Here is a 10,083-nt window from a genome sequence, read left to right as displayed (position 1 = left end):
TTTTTTTACAAGAGAATTACAGTTCTTAGCATACATCCAGGATATGTAAACACTTGCTATCTTTAACATCTCAAATAACAGGAGGCTTCTGGTGTTTACTTCCATTAGGCATCCAGCAGGATGCAGAATATATCTGACTAAACTCCTCGGAGAATGGAATACTTTATATTTAAAAATAACGATTTGGATTTTTTTTTTCCCTTGGAAGAGATAAAGTCTAAAAGGAGAGGGTTTTTTTGAAATAAATAAAATCATATAAGTGAATACAGATCAGGTCCCAAATGAGACATTACCAACTGCTATAGACAATGAGTCCTCCCAAAATTCACATGTTGAAACCTAATCTTCACTGTGATGGTATCTGGAGGTGGGGCCTTTGGGAGGTGATTAGGTCATGAAGGCAGAGCCCCCATGAATGGGATTAGTGCTCTTATGGAAGAGGCCCCAGAATGTTGCCTCACTCCTTCCTTCTGCCATGTGAGGCCCCAGGGAGAAGATGATCATCTATGAAGCAGAAGGCACGTCCTTATCAGACTTCGAATCTGCCAGCACCTTGAGGTTGAACTTCCAAACTCCAGAACTGGTAGATGTAGTTTTTTGTTGTTTTTTTTTTAACATCTTTATTGGAGTATAATTGCTTTACAATGGTGTGTTAGTTTCTGCTGTATAACAAAGTGAGTCAGCTATATGCATACGTATATCCCCATATCCTCTTCCTCTTTCGTCTCCCTCCTACCATCCCTATCCCACCCCTCTAGGTGGTCCCGAAGCACCGAGCTGACCTCCCTGTGCCATGCAGCTGCTTCCCACTATCTATTTTACATTTGGTAGTGTATATATGTCAATGCTACTTTCTCACTTCGTCCCAGCTTACCCTTCCCCCTCCCCGTGTCCTCAAGTCCATTCTCTATGTCTGTGTCTTTATTCCTGGCCTGTCCCTAGGTTCATCAGAACCTTTTTTTTTTTAGATTCCATATATAAGACATAGATTTTTATTGTTTATAAGCTACCCGGTCTATGGTATTCTATTATAGCAGCCCAAACTGACTGAGATACTGGTCTAGTATCTTTTCCTTATAAACTCAAAGTTTTTTGGACAAATAAAGGGATACGTAACTGTAACACAGTTGAGAGATGAACTAAAGGCTTGGGTGAGAACTCCCTCCTTAATATGCTACTAAAAATTGATTGGAGTTGGCAGGCTTCTTTTTAAAACCAGAACCAATCCCAGGGAAGGCTCAAAACCATTAAACATTCATAGTGCAGTGCAAATTATTGTACTGCCTTTACTCTAAAAATGCTAATATTTTTTCATATTTTGAACTTTTAAAATCAGGGCACATTTATAGTTCGTATGTACTTTTAATAAGTAGTGGTTTTTTTTCTCCAACAACAATGCTTCAACTGCCTCGCCACCAGGTAAAGAGAACTGAGCACCAAACTCTTCCCATTGCTCATAACTGAAGCATAGGTCTGGTGCATTTGACTGGTGAATCCCAGGTGTATCCTAGGTACCAGGAAGGCTGCTGGGGATTTTGGTTCTGACTTCTGGCCTAGTAAGACTAGCCTCACAACCTGAGGACTTTCGCAAATATAGAAAGACTAAAGAGAAGATGATGGGTAAGCACAAATATGACAAATGTCCAATAAATAGTGATAGGGCAGGACTCACTCTACACTCATCGTTCAGAGAGATTATGTGAAGTAACTAAGATCACAACCAGGGTACGGCAGACTTCCCAGGACATTCCTTTCCTGATTGAACATCAAAACATCCCAAATGAATTCTTCTAAAGTGAACATGCACACACTCGATAGCCAAATGTTAACACTTAGAGGCGAAACTGATTTCAGATCCAGTAACTGTGCTCTAACCCAAAGGCAGAGAAAACTGTCAGTGTCTGAGGATGTCACCCCAATTACACGTGACACCACTGCAACATCTCAACCTCTCCCGAAGCCTGCGAGACAGGGGTCTAAGGTGTTGGATAAAGGAAGGATTTTGAACTATAGTCCATTGGATGTTTCTGATAGCTTGTGGCATATTTGATAATTGTGGACACTCAGAACCTCAGTATTAGTGTGTATGGGAATTTTATGTGCTCTACTTAAAACGTGAATTGTAAATGGGCAGGAATCCCATGTTCACACCATTCCAACAGGCACGGGCTATATAATTCTTCCTTGGCAGAGAAGAAAAAAATAAAGCCTCTCTCAGCTGTCACTTATTCTACTTTCCATCCCTTTTTCCTTGTGTCCCAGTTTGCAGGTCTGTTTTTTTTTTTTTTTTTTTTTTTTTTTTTATTTATTTTATTTATTTATTTATTTATTTTGCTGTATGCGGGCCTCTCACTGTTGTGGCCTCTCCCGTTGCGGAGCACAGGCTCCGGACGCGCCGGCTCAGCGGCCATGGCTCACGGGCCCAGCCGCTCCGCGGCATGTGGGATCTTCCCAGCCAAGGGCACGAACCCGTGTCCCCTGCATCGGCAGGTGGACTCTCAACCACTGCGCCACCAGGGAAGCCCTGCAGGTCTGTTTTTGCAGAACCATTTTGAAAACTGACAACAACAACAAAGCATGCCAGTGACTGATATGACGAGAGAGGATTTCCATACTGCTGCAGGCTTTGTTTGTGCCCTGACACATACCGGCACCTGTTGTGCACGAGCATTGAATCATAAGATCTCAGAGGTAGAACAGCCCTCAAAACAATAGAAGTCAGCTACATTCTGTCAGATAAGTAAGGCTGAGAAAATATGAAAGTAGATTTGGAGTCTCTTCTGTTCATCAAATATGGCTACAATTGTTGTCTAAATGACTTAAATGGCAAATGTATTTTTCATCCACAGCAGAGGCCTGGAATATAAAATACAAGTTAATTTTTTAAAAATCTCTAATAAATATCGCTAAAACTAAAAAAGGGTACTTTCAGTCATGTAGTAACTAAGGAGGCACAGGGACTTTAAAGGGCTTTGATGCTGAGATTCTAAATGCAGACATATGGGTATCTAAGTCAAATCCCTCTTAATAACACAGTGAACAGGACTGGTCCATATTATGCAGAATGGCTGTTTTGTTCATCTCTCCTGGCTATGCATCAATGCAGTACAATTATAATGAAACTAAACTGGAGTCTAGAAATAATTTTTAGATAACTATCCATGACTATCAGTGTCAAATCTCCTGCAAAAGTTACTCCTTGTTGTTCCAGCAGGTGCATCTAAAAGTATAAAAACTGTGGAGTGAACAAGCACTAAAGATGCTAAAAAAGAAAAGCATTCAATTACCTGTGATTTAAGTAACTACAGGTTACTTAGTTTTCTAAAACTATTGGATTTCTTTTCAATCTAACAGATTCTTTTTAAAAACACAAAACTAATAGAATTCAAAATGTTTGATATAAATTTTAAAAAGAAACTGAGTTGCATCCAGGCATCAAATGTGGCCTCATTATTCTGACCCCATGAAAAACAGCTGTAGATTAAACTGGAATATTAAGATTGCCACCAAGAAGTTATTGTTCTTAGACATCACTCTGTGTTTTATCTTGAAAAGTCTATTTCCTTTGTGCCCTCCACTTCTGTCAGTTCTTTAATCTACCCTAGATTTTTTATTTCATTATAGGCACCCCACACTGAAGAATAACAGTGGCAATAATTTATTGAAAAATTTAGGAAGTTCAAAAGTGAAGTAAAACAGTAGATAAGAAGGGAAAGTACTATCGCTATTCTACCTATAGGTAATTTGATTTAACTTCTGTTTTGTTTTTTGTTTTTTTCCCGCAGAAATGGTACTAGGTGCCTGGGCACAGTCCGTAAAATGTCTTTAAAATTTGTGAGTAGAATCACCTGCAAATACATGCAGCCTTTCCACGAGTCCTAAATTTTGAGGTAACACAAGCTCATCTTTTGCTATGACCACCTTCTTTAAATTCACTGGCAAAGGAGTGAATTGTAAATGTCTTGCGGTTAAGGAAGCCTTTTTATTATCATTATTTTTCTTTTGGTTAAAAAAAAAAAAAAATCCCACACTTCACAAAGAACTCAGGATGGGGACTTGAGCTGGAGAAAGAACATAGATTATGCCCATTATCACTTGTTTATTAAAATGGAATAACACTGAGAGCTAAGCCAAAGAAGCAAAGAACTCCCAACCACCATTGTTTTTTTTTTTTTTCCTACAGCATTTCTAATGTTCTTACATTTCATTTTCGTGTCCTTATTTTACCTTTTGGTCATAAAAAATATTGGGCTAAACCCCACTGGTAAACCACAGTCTAGGCTTGGTGCCACTGAAAGATTTAATAGAAAGAAAATATCTTACTCATAGTAGAAAAGAAAATTGTCTTTACCCTTATTTATTCTATGGAAATACTATTAGTAAGTTGTAAAGATTTTACAACCAATGAAGAACAAATAACTGCACTAGATGAAGTTCAGAACACAAATAGTGGAAGAATATACAACCAAGGAATTAACAGTAGTTACCTCTGGGTGGAGACAATAGGTATTTTTACTTTTTATTACTAGAAATTTCTAATTTTTCAACAAAAGGCATATATTGCTTATGTAAAAAGAATAAACAATAAAAGCCACGTTTAATTTGAAAAACACACAGCCAGACCTTAGTCCACAACAGAAGAGGACTTTTACTCAGTCCTACGGTTTTACAGGATGATCAGGATTTAGGAGAAATTTCACAAATATAATAGATCAGCTGGAAGTAAATACAGTGCAGTGCTTAAAGGCATGGGTTTTGAGGTCAGATAGACTTATTTTGGAACTGTACCTCTGCTTCTTACTCTGTGTTTAATTAGGTTTCCTAAGCTCTCTCAACTTTGGTCTTCTGCATCATACAAAGGAATTAATGATACCTACATACAGTTCAAGGTTGCTGTGAGGATTAAATGAGGAAATATAGAACAAGGACTACAACATAATTCAGGCTTAATAAATAATTTTTTAAAATGTAATAATAGCAATAACAACCATAACGTTCTCTAAAATGTATAGTCCATACTGTGTATCAGGCCCTATTCTAAGTGCATTCACAGTTTACCTCATGGAATCATAACAACTTTATACGAAGTAAGTCATGCTATTTTCCCATTTTATACTTGAGGGAACCAAGATGCACAGAGACCCAAAGTCCCACGTTCATACCACCGTGTTGCACAGTGTCTCTTAAGAGTATCTTTTTTGGTAGAGGATAATAATAATTTATATTTATTGAGTTAGTCATAGGAATCATTTTGGATAATGTGTATAGTATTTTAGAAGCTCAGAAGTTTAGAAATCTTATTCTAAACTTTATGTTAATTGAAACATACCTCAAAGACTATCACTGATTAGGGGTAATAAAAAGGGAAGTTAATTGGAAAGTCTGAAGTTGTGATCGATCCCCTGGAGCATATGTTGGCTTTTTATCTGAGAGCATTTGGGAGTGGGGTTTGTCCTAATTAAGGAAACTAAGCATCTCAGGAGCTATTCCACGGTCCCTCCCTGTGGCATGGCAGGAGACCAGCATTATTTTAACCTTAGTCCCTAAAGAAGTTTCTTTTTTCTTTTCAGAGTCCCAGAATGCTTCAACAGACTTGATAGCGGTTCCTCTTACAAGAGACATAGTGAGAAAGATCGATAATATGCCTTCCAGAAAAATCTGTTTTTCTTGAGGATAAATGAGTGTTCTGTTTTCTTTAGAATTTTCACTTTCCCTTTTCTAAGAATAAATAACCCCTCACATAATATTCTAAATCATGATCCTCAAGCTTTCTCTCTCAAATTCTTGTGAAATATTAAAGAAAACAATCCTATCATATACAAAAAACTTAAGTGAGATAGCTTTTACTGTGAATACACAGAACTAGATTATTTTTCTCGGATTGTATGAGGACTACTCTTATCCTTCATATCAAGTGGGTGCATTTATCTGCTGCTTCTCCCTGTGACGCAGAACCGAATTTCAAGTTTTCTGGAAATATATATAATTTACTTACAAGGGCCTCAGGACAAATTGTATCCACATCTGAAAGCAGTATAATATTGATGATCACTTATGGCAAGAGGTTCTTTTATAAATTGCAAAACATTAATGCTTTGTTTTCATTTACTCCTCTCTCTTGGCATCTAGATGGTTATTGAATTCATAAGCTATTCTACCCTCTGGGCAAGCTTCATGCTGATTTATAAGGTGTGGAACTTTTCATCAGTTCTGTGCTTTAGGATGTTATTAATCAAAATCTAGAAGGAGATGGCTTAGACTAAGGCCAGAACTCCTAGACTCTAGTTGTAACTCTGCCACTATCAAGGTTATTAGCCTTGGATGAGTTTACATCTCTGGGCCTCAGGTTTTTCAACTGCAAAATAAAAAACAAACTGATGATTTTCCATGGGCCATTTCCAGTTCTAAAATTCTATGGTTTTTAAGAGATGTTTAGTTTTAAGTCTTTCAGTTCATAAAATGAGACAACTGGAAAGCCATCCTGACTCACCAAAGGCATGTAAACATTAAATTTTAACTATTCCGAACACAATAGTCACACATTATCAGTAATGATTATTTGTTTTTATGCATATTTCCCTAAACGTATTGCCTAGAAAAATATTGATTATCTATATAAGTGCCTGAGGGCAATATGTTATTCAGATGGACACACATCAAACATTCTATTTATGCTGCATAAATTGTAAAAGGAGACCATTTCTTAGCCTCTGCCTTTACCAACCTTTCATTTTTAATTAATCAAGTGGTCATTCATTCAGTAAACATTCCATAAGCATTTCTTGAGCGTTTATGTGTCATGTGATGTATAGCAGACATTTTTCTATTTACATTATCTATTTAATGTGCCCAGAAATTCTGAGGGGTAGAAAACTGAGTATCAGATAAGTTAAGTCTGGTTCAAAGATGAAGAGCTGATAAATGGTAGGGCCAGAATCTGGACCCAAATTTGTTGGACGTGTGCTAAATATTCTTGTTTGCCCTCCAGACCCATTCTCTATTCTTTCCACCCTGCCCCCATCCAGGAGGCTGACCTGTATGATTACATCAGTGTGCCAACAGGGAAGCCGGAAAGACATTCTAGGGAAAGAAGGGAGTGAGGACAGATGAGGTCTTTATGTCCTTGCCTCCTTCCCTTCCGGTTCACGTAGGGCTGGCTATGCCCCTTCCCCACACAATTCTTCCTTCCAGGTTATGATCATACTCCTTATCCCACTGGGTCGAGTCGTGGTAACAGATCTAAGGTACTGCACTTAACTTATGATCCCCTATGTTCTGCCCTTGCCTTGGGAAATTGTCCCTTTTTAAACCCTTCTCAGATCATTCTAACTTGAATGTACTATCTCGTTTTTGCTGGGATCCTAACACAGTTACCAAATCTCTTTTTACCATGCCATGCCATTTCACAGGTTAGGATGTAACAACCGCGTGAGTTAATCAAGGATTTGAGAACAGATAGCCTCCAATAGTGGCAAGAAGAGCTAGGATTTGAAAGACACTACTGTTGTTCTGTTTCTGTATTTCTCTTATCAATTCACACTTACAATGAAATCAGCAAAGATATAGGACTCAAGGATGACTGATACTCTGGTTTTGCCTCAACATGTTTTGTGTCAGAACAATGCAAACAAACAAATCTAACCCACAGTAGGACTGAATAACAGACCCACTATGAGCTCCAGCCATTAAAGGAAAATATCCTTGACAAGCTATCCTTTCAACTGCCCACACTTCAAGACAGGATATAGGGTTAAGTTTGAAAGAGAATTACAATACAGGAGGGATTATGTGGCATCACAAAAGAAGCACACTAACTCAATTTATGTTGCCTGAAGGTTGACATTAACTCTATAATTTTTTTGTCTCAGAATCTCTTCAATCTGAAAAAACGCAGTGGGAAGAATTTCTACTGATTCTACCAAACAGGCAGAATTCAAGGACTATCGGTGTGCTTACATCCTAGCTGAGGAAGATACCTACACACCAACCTCCTTGTTTGAGTCCATTAGGAAATGAGCCAGGAAGTGCTAGAATTTCTTGGCCTGAAGGAAACAAGGGCTGATTAATCTAAATGTTGGTGCAGGAATGGAAAAGACATGCTTAAGCACTGAAAAAGTACATCCCTAGCTTGTGCATCCCTAGCTTGTGAGCTTTTGATCTGGGATTTTAAGTCTCGGTTTCTAGAACTCTGTGGAACCACTGAAATGTTTGAAAAAGCGTTTGACTAGAGAGAGACTCCGTGGCATTAACCAGAGCCTCAAAGAGGCCTAAGAACCAAAGTTAATAGGGGAAAATGGGCCATACGTCTGCTTCACTGGCTAGATCAAGGAATACAGATTAGTAGACAGGATTACTTAGATATTTCTCTGATTCCATCTACTCATCAGGCAACCCTCTAATTTTTGCTTTAATTTCCCACATAGAGGTTTGGAAAGATACATACTTTAACGTCAATTATTGCTTTGGCTAAAAATCTCTCACGGATCTGAAATAAATCCTCTAGGTCCTTTTTCTCAAAGCTTGAATTTCCCTGAGTAAGTTATTAATTGAATTTCCAGACCTACTGGACTGAAGGAGTGAACCCAGGAACAATAACAACAACAAAATGAACCTCTGATGTCTTTGAGACCTGTTCTGACCACCAACCGTGACCCTACAACCACAGAGCCTCTCACCACCACAGGATGAACCTGGAGTTTTAATATGTCAACAATGAATCTCAAAGAAGCTCACATATTCTGGAACATTTTTCCTTATATATTTATTACTGTTTTCTCACCAGGGAACCAGCAATGAGAGATTTAGTGACTATAAACTTTTATTCACCTGAAAAACAGAGGTCCTGAGGAATAACGTTTGTTTAGAACGAACAAGGTACTAACTGCTCCTTTCTATCTAGATCAGTGGACTTCATGTTTTGTGCTATGTGGGAGGATGTAATGATATATTTGGTCAGCTTTGTCCCCAAAGAGGTATTGATGTGATTTTTAAGAAGTTATACTCTTCTATTATTATGTTCATGTAAAAAAATTCTCTCTTCAAAGGAAACATTCTAGAAAGAAATCCATTCCAATGCTGTGATTAATGTCCTTCACCAAATGCAGGAAAGAGAGTTAAGGCTGTAACTCCAATTCTCTTATGCATTCTGGAAAAGATTTCCTATCTCTAGCTCCTATCCCAAGAAGATGCACAGGAGAGCTGCCTTTTAGCACCATTAACACCCAAAAAGGGTACTCTTTCCACAGTCCCCTCTATAGGCCCCAAACTCTCTCAAACTCATCACCCACGACTTCCAAGGCATTAGTCACTTATTGATCTTTATCATCCTTGAGCTGCCTCTACCAAACACTTCTATCTCCTTGGTCACTGTTTAACTGCTGAAATTATCCTCTCTCGGCTCTTCATATCTCTCTGCTCCTTCTCTCTCATCTCCATCACTGACAACTCAGTGCCTCAGCCCTCCTCTTAAATGTCGTGTTCTCCAAGGTTCCACCCTGGATAATTTTCTCACGGAGAAATCTCATTCAGCACTTCTATGTGGCAACACGTCAGTATCTTCACACCAGGCCACTCAACTGAATACCTAGATCCAGGGCACCTAAATACCAGCCAGTCACCCCTGTGCAGTTACTTCAGACTTACCTGCCCAAGATGGAATTCATCCTCCTCCTCCCTTTCCCCCTGGTCAAACTTGTTCCTTCTTCCGTAATCCTTCTTTAGCTTCATAGTGACACCACCCACCCAGGCATTCAAGTCAGAGGTGACTAAGTCTCTCTTGAGACCTTTATGCAAGTAATAATATTTGAGCTTCATCCATGAACAAATAGAAATGTACCAGTTTGAAAAGAGTGTGAAAGAATTCCAAGAATGAAACAAGATTTTCAAAATGTCATTGAGTTGGGCGTTTTTCTTTATGTATTCTTTAATATAAAGTTCATTTAAGAAATAAAGGGCAAAGGTGGGGGGAAAGTCACTGAGTCATGAAACAGCATGATGTGCTGTTGAGAGGCTGATAAGAAGCCATAGTTGGCTGGATTATAGAGAATACAGCAGAAGTTGGCAGGAGATGAAATAGAAGTAAAT

The sequence above is a fragment of the Monodon monoceros genome, unplaced genomic scaffold, assembly GCF_005190385.1.
Source record: "Monodon monoceros isolate NGI ecotype Baffin Bay Population unplaced genomic scaffold, NGI_Narwhal_1 Super_Scaffold_19, whole genome shotgun sequence".
NCBI classification, from domain to species: Eukaryota; Metazoa; Chordata; class Mammalia; order Artiodactyla; family Monodontidae; genus Monodon; species Monodon monoceros.
The sequence above is the reverse complement of the archived record's forward strand: the minus strand, read 5'-3'. Positions refer to the sequence as shown.